A 17,645-nucleotide genomic window follows, 5' to 3' on the forward strand; every position below is an offset into this window, starting at 1 on the left:
TAGAATCCCAAGGCAGGTAGGTCCCTTTATTAAAAGCAGATACCCTCCCCGCCATTTCTCTTTCTTCTGTTTCTTACTGTGTAGTCTCTGTATACCATCCTCCCGGTTTGGGTGCTGGGATTCCTACCCGCATACTCCCAGCCCAGCATTTTCCATAGCTTAGCAGAGAGTCTCCCATCTCTCCCTCAATTCTCTTTCACATCAACAGCCTCTTCTGTACGTTCACATACTCGGAATTCTTTCAATGAGGATAAATTTCTTTCATCTAAAAATCAAAGCCTAAACTTAAAATGTAAATAACTGTGGGTGGTTTAGCACATGGCCTTCATATTCACAGTGATGTGTGAATGTCTAATATCTACGGAGAAAGACAGAAGTGGTCAGAGAGGGGCTTGCTAGTGGCACTGGTTTTCTCTCCTTTCTTGAGCCCCCAGGCCCGCTCTCCTGATCATAAGCCACCCAGAAGCAGAGGCAGCCTTGTCGCCCTGACCAGCGGTATATCTATTCCAGACCCAGGATTCCAATAATTTGGGAGAGGGTCACACAAGTCAAGGCCCCAGATGGCAGAAGAGTTGCATTAACTTAAGACTCTTAACTCTTTCCCCAGGGCAGGAAAGGTTGGAGATGGGCGAGGGTGAGGCTTTCCAGGCTTGGGACTCAAGCTCAATCCGAAGTCAGTCATGGCTTTAATTTTTGTAAATCAAAGCCTTCAGTTTTTCTTCACTCTCTTAGCTGAAGACATGTTTCCCAGGATGCACAGGGAAAAACAATAAACAAAAGGTACCGAATTAGAGATTGTATGACATCGTGTTATCACTTAACCCCTCTGTAAGCAGGCGCCTCGCTCTCCTCCACTTCCCAAGCCCCTCCTCCCAGTGCTGTCTTCACAAGATCAACTGAACCTTGGGAAACATTGATCTAATTATCATCACACATGATGGGCCTATTGCCAGCTGCTCTCTATTTTAACTGCAGAATCTTTCCAGGGTGTTTGTTTTTTTGTTTTTTGTTTTATTTTTTTTCATGGGTGAGGAGCCGGAAAGAGGAACATATGTCTGTTTTTGCTATTCCCCAGAACTGATCAGGTTTCCTTTGATAATCACAATTAAACTTCCAGACCGGATCATATGAATATTTCACATTAAGAGGATCTGAATGCGTGTGGACTTGGACAATCTCACAAAATCTTCCAGGTTTGGAGGTGAAATGCTGAACCACGAAACTGAGCAAAATATCCTAGAGACACAACGGATACTCGGGAACCAGAGGAGTTAGGGATCAAGGGGTTTCTCTACCCTGAGCCTCGGTACTGTGGAGTTAAGTCCCAAGAGCATCTACTATAGTCCCCCTAGTAGTATGGCAAGGCCCATGAGAGTAGGGCCTTTGGCCATTTCCTCCTTCACCCTCATCTTAGGATCTGCCTTATCAGTGGGCAGTTAATACTCGGAATTGAAGTAGTAAGGGCAGTGGAGGGGCTGCGTCCCCAACACCCCAGCCGCCTGCCCGGCTTGCTTATGCCCGAAATAATTACATGGAAACTGTATTCATTTAATCACTGCTTGGCCCATTCTCTTCTTGGCTAATTCTCACATATTAATTTAGCCCATTTCTAATCATCTGTGTGTAGCACCCCAAGGTGCGCTTACCGGGGAGATTCTAGCCTAGTCCATCCTGGGTCGGAGCTTCATGGCGTGTGTCTGCCCGGGAGCGGGGCATGGCGTCTCTCTCAGGCGTCTGCTCCCGAGAGGAAAGTGGTCGAGTCTCTGAGCTCGCTTCCTCTTCCTTCCAGCATTTTGTTCTGTTTACTCCTCCCACCTATCCTCTAACCAATAAAATGGGCCAGGGCAGTGCCTTTATTAGCCAATGACCTTCCTCCATCACGGAATGAAGGACAACCCTTTTGTAACCTGCTCCCTACAGTGGTTGGCATGGGACATACATCATAAACTCTCTGTGGAAAGCAGGACTGTGAAGCAACAGAACCAGTCAGACCAGCTGTCTTAGTTAGGGTGTCTATTACTGCGAGAGACCCCATGACCACGGCGACTCCTTTCAAGGAAAACATTTAATTGGGGGCGGCTTATAGTTCCAGAGGTTCAGTCCATTTTCATCATGACAGGAGCATGGCCATGTGTCGTCAGATGTGGTGATGGAGGAGCTAAGAGTTCTGTATCTTGATCCATAGATAGCAGGGGAGACTGTGTACCACACTGGGTGCAGCTTGAGCATATGAGACATCAAAGCCCACCCCCATGGTGACACTCTTCCTCCAACAAGGCCACACCCCCTAGTAGTGCCACTCCCTATGGGCCAAGCATTCAAGCCTGTGAGTCTATGGGGGTCATTCCTATTCAAACCCCCACACCAATTCTAACTCTGGAAGTGCTGATCACTGATCTATGGCTGGAGGGAGGGCTGGGACTTAAAAATGTCCTGGCATGGGCCCCACAGCTTCACTCCAATTATACTGAGCAGCAGGGCTCCCATGTCATCTTCTGGTGCCCAGTTCAGGGCCACCAGCTGGATGAGTGAAGCCGTGCTGATGGGAATCTGAGGGGGAGGGGAGGAAATGACCACAAAGATGCCAGGAAGTCGAAAGAAGTTTCCTCTTCTCTAGGGGTCTGCTTTCCTATCCCAGAAAAGCAGAGAATGCAGAGGAATGTCCACACAATTAGTTCTGAGTGGATCCCTGGTGACTCGGAGTTTGAGCATGATGTGTATTTCTCCCAAGTTGAGAGGTCTTGTTCAGGCACTTCGAGCCCATCAGAAAGGGACCCCTAAACAACCATTCCCTGCTCTCTGCTGTGCACCCCAACCCTTGTGTCTCCTGCTGCCCACAAATGTGGAACTTGCTTCAAACAACCAGGTCCCTATAAGTTCCTCAGGGATACTTAAAAAAAAAAATACAGCCAAAGTGTTGCAGAATATTTGTTTACACTGTGTGGAGATGTATCACAGTGATTGGTTTAATAAAAAGCTGAATGACCAATAGCTAGGCAGGAGAGAGTAGGCAGGGCTTCTGGGCAGAAAGATGAAGTCAAAGAGAAAAAAAATCTAGGCTCATGTGTTTCACCAATAGGCTCAGAGCAAGTCGGATGTGCCGTACTGGGGAAAGGTGAAAGCCACGTGGCAGAAAGTAGATTGACAGAAGCAGGTTAATGTGAGTTATTAAGAGCTAGGTGGGAAAAAGTCTAAGCTAAGGGCAAGCTTTCATAATTAATAATGAGTCTGTGTTGTCATTTGGGGACCGGTGATTCAAAGATAATCTGACAAGAAACTTGCTACCCCAAAGCCTATTTTAAAGATAATTTTGCATTTACTTATTTTTCCTTTACTGAAAAATAGATTTTTATTTTCACATACTATATTCTGATCTGGTTTCCCCTCCTCTATTCCTTCCAGTTCCTCTCCCACCTCCCCTCCCATCTGGATTTAGTTCCTTGCTGTCTCTTATTAGAAAACAAACAGGCAGGGCTGGGGAGATGGCCCAGTGGTTAAGAGACTTTAATATAATAGCCTTTAGCTTAGGTTTGTTCCCAACGAGCTCTTACAACTTAAATTAACCCGTTTATACTAATGTACATTCTGCCATGTGACTTTTACCTCTCTCCCATTCTGTATGTCCAACTTGCTCCCTGTCTTGCTGGTGTCTCTCTTGTGCCTACATTCATCCCAAATTCCTCTCTCTCCCCAGAATCCTTAAAAAACACTTATAATATGTATACAAAATACATATAGGGTAAAAAGAAAAAAATATGTAAAAATGAAATTTAAATTTAAAATATAAAATACAATAGGAACCTCCAAAGATGCCACTGAGTTTGCTTTCTCTTGGCCATCCACTACTGGGCACGCAGTCTGCCCTTAAGAGTAGTTTGCTTCCCCAGGGAGACTCCTTTGCAGGAAACTAAATTTTCCTTTGCAGGTGGCTATCAATTAGAGATAGCTTCTGAGTTAGGGACAGGAGCATATGTCCGCTTGTTCCAGCTCTAAGGCCCCATGTGGTATAGACCCTGTGCATGCTGCCTTAGTCTCTTGTAAGTTGGTATATGCCCTATCCTTTGGGTTTACTGGGCCTTCTCTCCTTTGTGTCCTTCATTCCCTTTGGTTCCTATACTCTTTCTGACTACTCTTCTTTGGGGCTTCCTGAGCCCAGAGGGAAGGGATTTGATGGAGGCATCCTGCTTGGGGCTGAGTGTTCCAAGGTCTCTCACTCTGCATAATGTGTGGTGTGGGTCTCTGGATTTGTTCCCATCTGCTCCAGAAGGATGCTTCTTTGATTACGGTTGAGCGAGGCACTGGCCTGTGAGTATAATAGGATGCCATTAGGAGTCATTTTATTGCTGCTTTATTTTTTGGTGGTGTTGTTTATTTTATTCTATTGTTTTTAGAATGGTAGTGTTTGGTTTTACCCTATGTCCCTAGCCAATCTGGTCTTGGTCATCCATGCAGTGCCAGGTATGGGTTCCATCTCTTGGAGTAGGCCTTAAGTCAAAACAGACATTGGCTGGTGTCTCCCTCAAGCTTTGTGCCACCATTGCATTAGTTCATCTTGCAGGCAGGACACCATTGTAGATCAAAGGATTTGGGGCTGGCTTGGTGTTTACACTTGCTTCCAGTAGCCTGCAGAGTGCCTTCTTGTATCAAGGACACTAGCAGGTAAGTGTAATGATTCTATGTAGTCACCAGCTCAACTACTCCAGGTTCAATGGAGTGTGTAGGCGTTGTCTCCATCAGTGGGGCTTTGCCATTAGTTTGTGGAGAGCAACCTACAACCTTGGCAACAACAACCTGGGCTGTTTGGGAGTTCTCATGGTACCCCTTTGGCCACCAACACAATTATATGTAACTGGTATTGGAAGCTTCATTTGGTGACAAGAGATGTCCAGTTGGGACTCTCTCTCTCCCATTATTTGGTGATTTCTGTTAGATCACTGTTATATAGGTGAACCTTCTACAATATTAGATTTCCATACTACCCCTCAAATGGTCCTTAATTTTAGCTGCCTTTCCCCGTATTTCCTCACTCAGTTCCCTCTCCATTCCCCTTCCCCTTCCTCTTGTCACTCGGTCCTCCCATTCCAGACACACACACACACACACACACACACACACACACACACACCAACCATTCATAACTATCTAATCTATCTCCCTTTCCTAGGGATATCTGTCCCCTTAGTCCTTGCTCTGTAGCTAACCTCTGTGGTTTAATGGATTGTAACTTGGTTGTTATTGACTTAACAGTTAGTATCTGCATGTAAGCGAATACATACCATATTTGTCTTTCTGTTCCTGGGTTATCTCACTCAGAACGATTTTTGTGTTGTAGTTCCAGCCGCGTGGATTGGTAGGATTAATATAGTGAAAATAGCCATCCAACCAAAAGCAATCTATAGATTTAGTGCAGTTCCCATAAAAATTCCAACACAATTATTCACAGATTTTGAAAAGACAGCTTTTAGTTTCATATGGAAACACAAAAGATACCAAACAATGGAATTAAATCAAAGGCCCAGACATAAGTCCACACACCTATTGACACCTGACTTTTGACAAAAAAAAAAACAAAACTAAAAAAACAAACCTCCCTCCCCCCCAAAAAAAACTAGTAATACATACTGGAAAAAAGACAGCATCTTCAACATCAATGCTGGTCAAACTGGATGTCTGCCTGGAAGGATGCAAATGGATCCATACTTACCACTTTGCACAAAACTCAACTCCAAATGGATCTAAGACCTTAGCAAAAAACCAGATAAGCTGAATAAGAGAGGAAGTGGGGAATAGCCTTGAACTCACTGGCACAAGAAAAGACGTTTCGAGCAGAACATCATTAGCACAGGCACTAAGACCAACAATTAATAAATGGGACCTCATGAAACGGAGAAGCTTCTGTAAGGTAAAGGACACTATCAACAGGACAAAATGACCATCTATAGAATGGTAAAAGATTTTCACCAACTCTATATTTGACAGAGAGATAATATCCAAAATAACTAAATATTAAGAAAACAAATAACCCAATTATAAGTAAGTTACAGATATAAACAGAGGCTTCTTTAAAGAAGAAACTCAGGTGACTGAAAAACACTTTAAGAAGTGTTCAACATTCTTAGCCATTGTCGTCTGCATAGAAGAGGGGTACTGATTTCTGTGAGCTGCTTTTGTATTCAGTCACTGTGCTGAAAGTGTTTATCTGCTGTAGGAGTTCTCCAGTGGAATTTCAGGGTCACTTATATGTGCTATCACATCATCTGCTAATAAAGATACTTTGACTTCTTTCTTTCCAATTTGTATTCGCTTGATCGCCTTCGGTTGTCTTATTGCTCTATGACTTCAAGTACTATACTGAATAGGTGCGGAGAGAGTGGACAATCTTGTCTTGTTTCTAATTTTGGTGGAACTGTTTTGAGTTTCCCTCTGTTTAAATTGATGCTGAGTATGGAGTTGTTGTAAACTGCCTTATATTGTTGTATGTCCCTTGTATCTTTAATCCTTCAAAAGAGTGTTAGATTTTGTGAAAGGCCTTTTCTGCATCTAATGAGGTGATCATGTGGTTTTTGTCTTTCAATTTGTTTATATGGTGGATTACATTTATTGACTTTTGTATGTCAAACCATCCCCACATCTCTGGAATGAAGCCTCCTTGATTATAGAGGACAATCTTTTCGAGGTGTTCTTGGAGTCAGTTCAAAAGTATTTTATTGAGAGTTTTTACAACCATGTTCATAAGATAAACTAGTCTGTAGTTTTCTTTGTTGGGTCTTTATGTGATTTAGGTGTCAGGGTTACTGGCCTCATAACATGAAATGGGCAGTGTTCTTTCTGCTTCTGTTTTGTGGAAGAATTTGAAGATATTGGTACTAACTCTTCTTTGAAAGTCTGGTAGAATTCTGGGCTAAAGTCATCTGGCCCTGGGCCTTTTTGTTGTTGGTAGACTTAATTACTGCTTCTATTTCAGTAGGAGTTTTAAGTCTATTTAAATTGATCTGGACTTAATTTAACTTTGGTAAGTGATATGTATCTAGAAAATTAGCCATTTTTTTAGATTTACTAATTTTGTGGAGTACAAATTTTTAAAGTATGTCCTTATGATTCTCTGGATTTTCTCAGTGTCTACTATTATGTTCCCCTTTTTATTTCTAATTTTGTTAATTTTAATCGTCTCTATGTGTCTTTTTAAATTATTTTTATTTTTGGTTTTTCAAGACAGGGTTTCTCTGTCTAATTTTCCTGGCTGTCCTGGAACTCACTCTGCAACCAGGCTGACCTTGAACTTACTGAGATCTGCCTACCTCTGCCTCCCAAGTGCTGGGATTAAAGGCATGTGCCACCACCACCCAGCCTCTCTGTGTTTTTTAAGGGTTTGAATAAGGGTTTATCAATCTTTTTGATTTTCTCAAGGAACGAACTCTCTTTTATTGATTCTTGGTGTTATTTTTGTTGGTGTGTTTCTATTTTATTGTTTTAGTACCAAATTTTCTTGCATTGTACTGCTTTTGGGTATGACTTCTTTTTGTTCTAGAACTTTCAGGTATGCTGTTAAGTTATTAGTATGCAATCTCTCCAGTGTTTTTATGTATGCACTTTGTGCTATGAGTTTTCCTCTTAGCACCACCTTCATTGTGTCCCATAAGTTTGGGTATATTCCTTTTCATTGAATTCTAGGAAGCCTCTTAGTTTCATGAGCTGTTGAGAAGAGAGTATATTCTTTTGTGTTTGGGTGAAATATAGGTGGCGTTTTCCTCTTCCATCAACCACTTCCCAAATAACCACGAAGAGTCTTAATATTAATTATAAATGCTCAGTTGATAGCTCAGGCTTATTACGAACTATCTTTTACAACTTAAATTAACCAATTTTTATTAATCTATGTGCTGCTACGTGACTCGTGGCTTTACTTGTCCTCCAGTATATCTTGTTTCCTCTTCATCTCTTGGTGACTCCCTGACTCGGCCTCCTTCCTCCAGGTTCTTAGTTTGGTTGTCCCACCTATTTTTCCTACCTGACTTCTGACCAATCAGCTTTTTATTAACAATGAGAGCAACACATTTTCACAGTGTACGGGATTATTCCACAGCAGTGAAATGTTCTGTAAATGTCTCTTAGATCCTGCAAACATCATTTGGTTTATAACACCAGTCAGCTCCAGCATTTCTCTGTCTAGTTTTTGCCTGAATGACCTGTCTATTGGCTAGAGTAGGGTATTGATGTCTCCCACTATCAGTGTGTGAGGGTCACTATGTGATTTGAGCTATAGTGCTGTTTCTTTTATGAACGTGGATGCCCTCATTGGTACATAGATGTTAAGAACTGAAATTCCACCTTGGTTTTACCTTTCACGACTATGTAGAGTCCTTCCCCATCTCTTCTGATTCATTTTGGTTTGAAGTCTATTTTGTCAGATATTAAAATGACTACACCAGCTTGTTTCATAGGTACATTTGCTTAGAATATTTTTCCATCCTTTCATCCCGAGGTAATGTCTACTTTAACATTAAGGTGTGTTTCTTAGATGCCACAGAAGAATGGGTCCTATTTTCACATCCATTTTTCCAGTCTATGTCTTTTCATTGGAGTAATTAAGACCATTTGTGGTGAGAGATATCAATGATCAATATTCATTGATTCCTGTTGCTTTGTTGTAATGTGTGCGTGTGTTCCTCTCTTTCGATTTGCTGGTCTGGGATTATTTATTCATTATGTTTTCTTGGGTGTGGTTAACCTCTTTATGTTCAAGTTTTCCTTCTAGCACCTTCTGTAGAGTTGGATTTATATATAAATGCTGCTTAAATGGAATGTCTTATTTTCTCCACCTAGTGTGATTTAAAATTTTACTGGGTATGGGCATGTCTGGGCTGGCATCTGTGGTCTCTTAGAGTCTATAGAACATCTGTCCAGGCCTTTTAGCATTTCCATAGAGAGTTCAGATGTTGTTCTAATTAGTCTTCCTTTATATCTTACTTGGCCCTTTTCCCTTGCAGCTTTTAATATTTTTTCTTTGTTCTATATGCTTACTCTTTGGGTTATTATATGCCAAGAGGACTTTCTTTTCTAGTCTAATCTATTTTGTGTTCTGTGTTTCTTGTACCTTGATAAGCATCTCTTTCATTTAGGGAAATTTTCTTATATGCATTTGTTGATCTGGTTTTTATCTCCTTCCTCTATTTCTATTATTATTTTTAGATTTGGTCTTTTTCCGGTATCCTGGATTTCTTAAATGTTTTCTTCTCTCATGTCTCCAATGCCTGAGATTCTCTCCCAGTTCTTACATTCTGTAGGTGAGGCTTGCCTCTGAGTATCCTGTTCAAGTTCCTAAATTTTTCATTTTTGGACTTTCCTTAGTTTGGGTTTTCTTTATTGAATCTATTTCTACTTTCAAGGCTTAAACTGTTTTATTAGTTTCTTTCCACTGTTTACGTTTTCACAAATTTCTTTAATGAATGTATTCATTTCCCTTTTAAGGATCTCTATTATATTCCTACTGACTGTACAAGAGCAACTAGATGCTCACCATTTTGAAGAATCTACAAGCCCTTGGAATTCTCCTGTGTTTGTTGTTAAAAAGAAATCTGGAAAATGGGGGATGATGATCTTAGAGCTGTCAACAAGGTAATTCAACCTATGGGCCCTCTACAATCTGGAATTTCCCTGCCTTCTCTGTTACCAAAAGGATGGCCTCTCATAGTTATTGATTTAGAGGATTGTTTCTTCACTATACCTTTACAAGAAAAGGATAGAGAAAAATTTGCCTTCACAGTGCCAACTTGTAATAATCCTCAGCCTACTAGGAGGTACCAATGGATCATCTTTTCCTTGTGTTTGAGCTCTGTTGGAATACTCAGGGCCTCCTGTGGTAGGCTTGCCATGCTCCAGTGGAGTCATAGTGTCTTAGCTGTCGTGGGTTGTCTTTTTATGCTGCGGTCTCGGCATCTGGGTTTGGGAAGATTGTAATCCTAGATTCTAATATGATGTCTTGTCTTTTGGAGGTGGGTGTCCTTTTTGTTTCTTGTCTTCTGTTGCCCTCTGATTCTTAGGAGAGTGTGGTAGCTGTGTGTTGCCTGGGAGTGAATTCTTCTAGGAACCTGACAGGGCTGCCCACTGGAGTTTGCAGGTAGGATGTGTTTCTGGGTATTTGGAGCTGACACTTGGGAATGGTGATGCCCTGGGAGGGCCATAGAAGGGAAGGAAGCAGGGCAGTCCTCCAGGATCTGCTGAGTCCCCTGGGGATGGGAAGAAGAGAGTGAGGAGAGGCCCCAGATAGGCTGGTACAGAGCTGGGAGTGAGACTGGGGACTGGATGTGGAGGAAAGGAAGGAGAGTGACAATCTGAAGCTTCCCTCCCTGTCCCATTGGCCTTTGGGCTTCTTTGGTAGGCTTGATTGGCTGATTCCCAGGGAATGCCTGCTGGAGTTGAGGGTAGGGATTAGGGTCAGTGAGGAGGAAGGCTGGAGGAGCAGATCTGGGAGATCACCTGGAGACAAAGAGGAGGGGGAGGCATAGCAGATGGTGTGCTTCTGAGACAGGTGAGCCCAGGCTTTGATTTTGGAGGAGAGGGAAGAGGTGAGAATCTGCCGTTAGCCTACCTGTTTCCCCAGTGGCATTTATGGGTCTGCAAGTTCCCAGGGCGTGCCTGCTGGTGTTGAAAGCTGGGGTAATGGGGTGAGTGTGGGGGAGGAGGAGTGGAGGAGAAGGTCAGAGAGGAGGAGGTGGGGGTTGGAGAGGAAGGGGAGACTGCAGGTAAGTGTTCTGCTACAGAGCTGGGGATCAGACTGAGGGGTTGGATTTGGAGGAGAGGAGAGAAAGGCCAAGGTCTGCCTTCCCAAGGATTCTAAAGGGTTTTATGCCATGAACTAATCAGGGAGGGGTTGGGAGCAGAGCTTATCCCAAGGAAGTATAAATCAGACTAGGGATAAGTCTGAAGACAGCCCACTAACTGACCTACCTACCCACCAAGCAACCACCTGTCAACCAGATTGTTAACTAGCCAACCAACCTACTAACTCACCAACTCAAATAACTAACCACCCCACTGATGCAATGGAAGTTTGTGATGGGAGAGAGACTCCAGTCTTCAGCCTCCTGCAGGGTTGGCAGAGCCAGGTCAAGGAAAGCAGGCTTGGCAAACAAGCTGGTGGCCAAAAGAGGTTCTCTCAGCAACCTGGAGGAACCAGCAAGCACAAGGCATGTTGTGTGTGTGTGTGTGTGTGTGTGTGTTGTGTGTGTGTGTGTGTGTGTGTGTGTGTGTGTTGTGGGGAGAAAGCCAGGCACGGAGCAAAGTGGTAGGCTTTAGGGGATTTTGTTTTTGTTTTTTTCCCCAAACTCTTTTTAAGTCACAAAAAACAGACATCAGTTTCCTCTATGAACAAAAATTGGAGGAGGCTGAGGTCCAAAGCTCGAATCTTTCCCTACTTTACTTACTTCGACTCTGTCCAATATTGACCTTCTTACATACAAAATAAAATCGTGTTGGCAGTCAGGGTCTCGGTGTGGTAGTGAAAGTACCTGTTTTCACAGTGTGGTGCGACACTCACATGCCCAGTCTAGGATTACCATAAGAAATATCAATGTTCTTCTCACTTTCACCTACTATTGCTCCACAAAGTCCCTCCCCTCAAACCTACTTTCTGGGTCTTTCCGCTTGACTGCCCCTACAGTATTCAGTTTTGTCTGAAATACATAAAGTTCACGGGCATTTTAGCTGGCACCGGAGCCCAAATCTGAAATGCAATAATCTCTGTATGGCAGGGAGTTTTGGAGAAAATTCCCTATTCTTAGGCTTTGCAGGGTTACCTGCCTTCTGGCTGGAGGTGGAAGGCGGGAGCCCGTGCATCCCACTGGGTCCAAGCCCTGGAATGTCCCAGCTCTCTAAGTTTAGGGAAAAAACCTCCAGTGGGTTTGGTGGGATATCCTGGCCGGGATGAACTGACCAACTGGTCGTTACTGTGGTCCCTCAGGCCCACCTCAGACCCATTGATCTCCACTCTTTCTGGAAGATTCCACTATAGTCAGGTTTCCTTTCAAGGCCTTGCGCGGGAAGCCACCAAGCCCTCTGCAGCTGGTACCAAACACCTAGGGGTCGCACAGCTAATCTCAGGGTCCTGCTCTAGGTCTTCTGCATGGGTTCCGCGGGCGGGAGTTTGGTGCACCCAGGAGCCAAGGCTGCCAGCAGAGGAAGCCAGCGAACCCCGAGGCCGGGGGTCGGGGTGCAAGCTCTGCGGCCGCGGATGAAACCCTGTTCCAAGGCTTGGCTTGCTTCTTCCATAGGGTGGGTATGAACTGTCCTAAACGCACCCCCGCCCCCACTTACAGTCTGTTAAATTGACTAATAAACTCAACACAGCGTTCTCTGTGCAGCTTCAAAAACCTCCGTAATTTCGTTAGAAAACGTTGAAACCCAATCCCAAAGTATTCAGCCCAAATGTTTAGTTAAAGTAACCCCGTGGGTTAATAAACTAAACAAAGTCAACCCATGCAAAACTGGAGCAATGAAAACCAGGCTAGATAAACGAAGGGAAGTTTATAAGAACCCTTTTGGAGGAGAAGAAGGGGGGAAAAAGCACGAAGGCACCGGGCACGGAGCTTTAATGTGAAGCATGTGAGCCGGGCTCAGTTTACAGGTACGCGGCCCACGGCGAAGGGCGCTGTCAGGCGGCATCGCCCAGCGCGGCCGGGGAAACTTTACTCGGCGGCCTGCGGCACCGAGCTCCCCGCCCCGCCGTGTGCTCCGCCCGTCCGCCCTCCTGTCCGCACTGCCCGCGGGGACCCGTGGTGGCGCTCTCTGCTGCGGACCGGGCGGCGCAGGCTCGCTCGCCAGGAGAACCTCTGTGCAATCCTAGAGGCTGAGCCCAGCTGTCCGGTGCCACCGAAGAAGGTCCACGCCCGCCCTCCGCCCGCTTTGGGCGCTGGAGTGGAGTGACAAAGGCGAGCCGCGCCCTTGACCTCCCTCCCTCTCTCCTTCCCTCCCTCCAAGGAAGCGCTTGGGAAGAGAGGGGCTAGGTGTGGAGCACCGAGTTACTCTTAGTTATTTTTGCTTGATCAGCCTGGAGCAGCAGCCCGGGAGGTGGAAGCAAAAGGGATCTGGGAAGGGCAGGTCAGAAACCTGGAGGCGTTGTGCGGCTTTGGGGACTTAGGTTGTAAAACAGCTCCTTCTCCGGTCCTCCTCGCTCTTCTAGCCGAACGAACCATCAAAAGGGGGAAAGAGGGGAGGCGGGTGAAGGGCGAAGGGGGAGGGTTAGACACCCCCCCTCCCATGCTCTAACTTCCCTCGTCCCCTGCCCCCAGGAATTCCTAGGAGGGGCCGCCCTAGCCAGCCGGGTCCATTCTGGGAGCTCTGCGAGGAGATCAGAGGCAGTACAGGTTCTCGGTTAAATGAACCTTCAGGAGGGGGACAATGGCGGGGACCTCACACGGGGGGCACCGCGCCTTCCCCCACCCCTGCTTAGCTGCCGCGTTCCTTTATTCCACGTGGTGAATCCCGCCGAACCAATGGGCCAACCCCGGTGAGCGCGGGACGCTCAGGAGATGGTTTGAAAGGAGGTGTGGGTTTTAATTTTTTTTAAAGCGTATAATTGGAGAAGGGTTATTTTTTCCTTGGCCAAGGAGGGGTGGAAAAAAAAAGGAAGAAGAAAGGCAGGGGGGAAAGTCAGGAGAAACACAACGCATTTATCTATCAACCGCTAGACAAGACAAAGAGGTTTTAACAACAGTTTGAAAAGAGTGGCCTGTGAATGGTTACTATTCAATTTGTATTTTATTCCCCGCTGGTCATGGAATTGAGATCAGAAGAAAAAGTGAAAACACATGGCCGAGGTCAGGGGATCAGAGAACCACCACACACAGCAAAGGGAAAAGGAAGGCAATGGGAACTCGTGTGAAGAAATGGATTATATAAACAGAGCTTACCATCGCCTGCGCCCCATTATCCTGTAATTTACCCTGCATGGGAGCATAGAAATATATTAAACTAGTGATGGGTTTTACCATGGCTCTACAAGCCAGCCTCGTGCCAATCAAGCCTACTATATACTTTGAGACATGTTTAGAATTCTTGAACTAATGTGTTTATTTTAAATATCACAGGGAAATTATTACATCACTAGAAAATAATGCCAGAGCGGGGGTCTGCCGCCCTTTTGAAGTTCTGTTTCGACGAAACATGATTTTAATTACATAATCACTTTGAAACTATAATTATACAATAAACGATGAGGATTAAGCGGGAAGTATAGAGTACATTAAAAATTGCTTAGGTCTTGAGAAAACAAACTGAACATGAGGAGGAAAAAGAAAGAGATGAAACCCGAGGTCCTGGGGATGGGGTTGATAAACCCTACAATGGCTTTCTTTTGAGCCACAGAGGGATGGGCGCCTGGGGCTTTCGGCTACACGCAGGCAAGTTTGCAGAGTAAAAGCTAGCAAATCCGAGACAGAATCAGAGAGACAGAATCAGATGAAAGATGGCTCCGTGTCTGCTTGCTAGTCTTTCTACACAAAAGCTAATAAAGTTGCTGTGTGACATTTGCGAAATGCATTTACACCGGCACCCGCAGTGCACTGAAATGCCTAAGGGGAGACTGTTTTGTTGGCCCCTCACTTTCAGGTGGAAAAGCATCCCGGAGAAATGGCGTCCTGGGTGCCACGAAGCCTGAAAAGAGTTTATAAACAACTAACTGGTGGCCCCAGCGTGACTGTGAACGCCCTGCGGCTCACACGCGAACCGTGCTCCCCCTGGCACCAACTTCCTGGCCCTGGGCTACCCCGGCTGCCTGTAGTGGCTTCAGGGTTCACGTTGTTTTCGCTGAGGCCAAAGGCAGAAATCAGATTTTCCCCCTAAAAGGTAGAAACTTGGCAGCGCCCTCCTTTCGAGTTTTAGGAGTCCCTAAGAAGGTCTGCAGACGGAGCACTGGCCCTATTTGCCTTCAGATCTGGTGACTGAGATGGAGAGCTGGGAAGCACCAGAGGAGCAGAACCGGGGAGAGGGGAGTAAACGCCACAGATAGAGGCCCGGAGTGCCCTTTTCAGTAGAACTCTTTACCTGTGTGCTTCGCCAGGCTAGTGCTACCGGGCAGGCGCGCGCAACTCACCAATCTAACCTCATCTTTTAAAGGCGGACTTTCACGACACATTTATTATCCACATTGCCTGGGGTCACCTTTAATTCTTTACAGCATACACCCGGTGTGGGCAGTTTGGAAGGCAGATGCCTGCCCTGGCTTCGATTGACAAATGAGGGGTTAAACATTACCACTCCAATCTCAGGCAAGAGGGGCACTCCTCGTTTTTGTTTTTTTTTTTTTTTTTTTGTCTAAGCAGAGCGTTAATGACTGGAGAAGCCGGGATGTTTAAACTCAAGTGCAATCCCGAAGATGTTTTCCTGCAGAATTCAGAGGTAGGTTTGGGGAGCTAGCTGGGGAAAGTGACAATGAGCATCTTGCCTTGCTTTCGCTTGGGACCCCGTGGTTACTCGGCTCTGACCCATTAATATTAAGGCGCATCGGCATCGCATCAGTCTGCAACGGACCATCAACAACCCAGAAAAAAAATACCAGAGAGAAATAAAATAGTTCATCCGAAGAGTCCTACTGTGAACGTGTTTATTCTTCCCTCCCCTAAGCCCAGGATGTAATTTTCTCGCTGCCCTCTTGCAAACAAAAGGGCTGTCCTAGGCTGACAGTGCTAAAACCCATCCAAAACCCCAGGGAAATTACCAGTGGGCACTAAGTCAGGGGCTGTTTTTTTATGGAGTCTGAAACGAAAACAGGCAGTTCTTTCTGAGGATGAGCCTGCTGGGACTGGGAAGGGTTAGGGAACAGAGGAGAAAGAAGAGATCTTCTGGAGGGAGAGAAAGGAACATGAGGAGGAGGAGGAGGAGGAGGAGGAGGAGGAGGAGGAGGAGGAGGAGAAGGAGGAGGAGGAGGAGGAGGAGGAGGAGGAGGAGGAGGAGAAGGAGGAGGAGGAGGAAGAAAGGGAGATGGATCCTTGGGACTAATAGTGACTGTAAAACATATTTTCCCCACCTCTTAGTAATACAAGAAATCTTCCTGGGTTACTCAGCTGATGTATTGCGGCATCTGCTTGATTAGCAATATCAAACACAATATGTTTGCTATATGCTTCTCTGTAGTGTCTTACATTCCTTCCTTCTTCTTATCACTTATATAGGTAGGACTATCCTGATCCCATTCTATAGCACTCAGAGATTGTTTATTCTGTCCTGGGTCACCCTGTCATAAATGACCAGAGTGCCTAGGAATCCAGAGTCGAGTTCTGGGCCAGGATGGTAGGACACCTGAGACTGGGAGAAACTGAGGCATATCTGAGGTCTCACACATGATCTCAGGTCATCACCTGGGTATCACTCTGCAAAGTTGCTCCCCTAGTGCAGATGAGAAAGCTCCCAGGAACTGATGGGGGGGGGGGGGTGGCAGTCTGAGACACAGCAGCTTCCAGTTATGGGCACCACCTGTGAATGACATCACCCTGACTTTCTCTTGTTTCTTCCCAGAAGCCTAGAAACTAGCAAGACAGAGATGGTTCTGTTTAGCGCCATTACCTGAAGACTCCCATCTGTAGACTGGAGCTGTGCAAATATGGTGACTGCCGGTGGGGTGAAGAGTAGAGAGTAAAAGGCAGCTGGACATAGCTGCCCAGAAGAACCCGAAGCCAGCACAGCAAGAGGAAGAAGGAGAGGCTACAAAAGGGACAGAAATGGAGGAACTCAGGACAAAGTCCTGGAGGGTGGCTGGATGGGTCAACGGTGCCAGTGCCACCAAGGGACTGATTTAAGATTGTGATTTAGGAAAAGTCCTCACTGGACTTGACATCTAAGAAGTCCTGGGTTGCTTTAGCTGCGAAGTTAAACAGCAAAAGGTTGAATATTAAATGGAGGCAAGCTAAGAGAGGCACAGATCGTCCTTCTAGCAAGACAAGGATGCAGTTACCATCGGGAAGCCTGTCCTTTCTCGAGGCCGTGAGCATCTCCTTGTCACACCACAGGAGACAAAAAGGAATCTAACTGCCATTTCACTCTAATTATAAAATACAGACCGCCCCACGAATCTGCGTGTCATCCTTGCACAGGGACCACGTTACTCTTCTGTGTACTGTTTCCGTCTCAGCGCATCTGCCAAAGTGAGCAAGGGCCGTTAAATTTGATGCTCAACTTGAAATGGAGTTCTCAGACACGCACACTAGTACGCAAGACACCATGCACTGGAGGAAAGCCAAACCCAAGCTCACAGCCAGAATATGAAACCTATTTAAAACATGCTTGATTCCTCCCCGGAACAGGGCTTACTACTCTCGTGGTCAAATCATCTCTTCCAGCCAGGTGGCAAGCTAAGCAAATCCAGCCACAATTCCAGGCCACAAAAATCATCAGAGTGGCTGCCAAGCCTTGCAGGCCTGAGTCTGTTGCCTAACAGGAGAACCCCCTGGAGCAAAACAGCCTATATTCCTCCTCTATGATGCTTGCCCACTCTAAGGAAAGTCAGAGAGCCTACACAAAAACATGAAATAGAAAGAAAGGGAGAGAGAGAGAGAGAGAGAGAGAGAGAGAAGAAGAAGAAGAAGAAGAAGAAGAAGAAGAAGAAGAAGAAGAAGGAGGAGGAGGAGGAGGAGGAGGAGGAGGAAGGGAGGGAG

At 45.5% G+C, this 17,645-nt stretch overlaps 1 non-coding gene across 1 annotated transcript; it reads right to left on the reverse strand.

Annotated features, from left to right (window-relative positions):
• Positions 1 to 17,039: 17,039 nt before the first annotated feature.
• On the reverse strand, positions 17,040 to 17,143 carry LOC121456017. Its single transcript, XR_005975571.1, has one exon. It is a non-coding gene; the product is annotated as a U6 spliceosomal RNA (small nuclear RNA).
• Positions 17,144 to 17,645: the final 502 nt, after the last annotated feature.

Source organism: Microtus oregoni, unplaced genomic scaffold (assembly GCF_018167655.1).
Source record: "Microtus oregoni isolate MIOR12 unplaced genomic scaffold, Mior012 000014F_ref0000157, whole genome shotgun sequence".
NCBI classification, from domain to species: Eukaryota; Metazoa; Chordata; class Mammalia; order Rodentia; family Cricetidae; genus Microtus; species Microtus oregoni.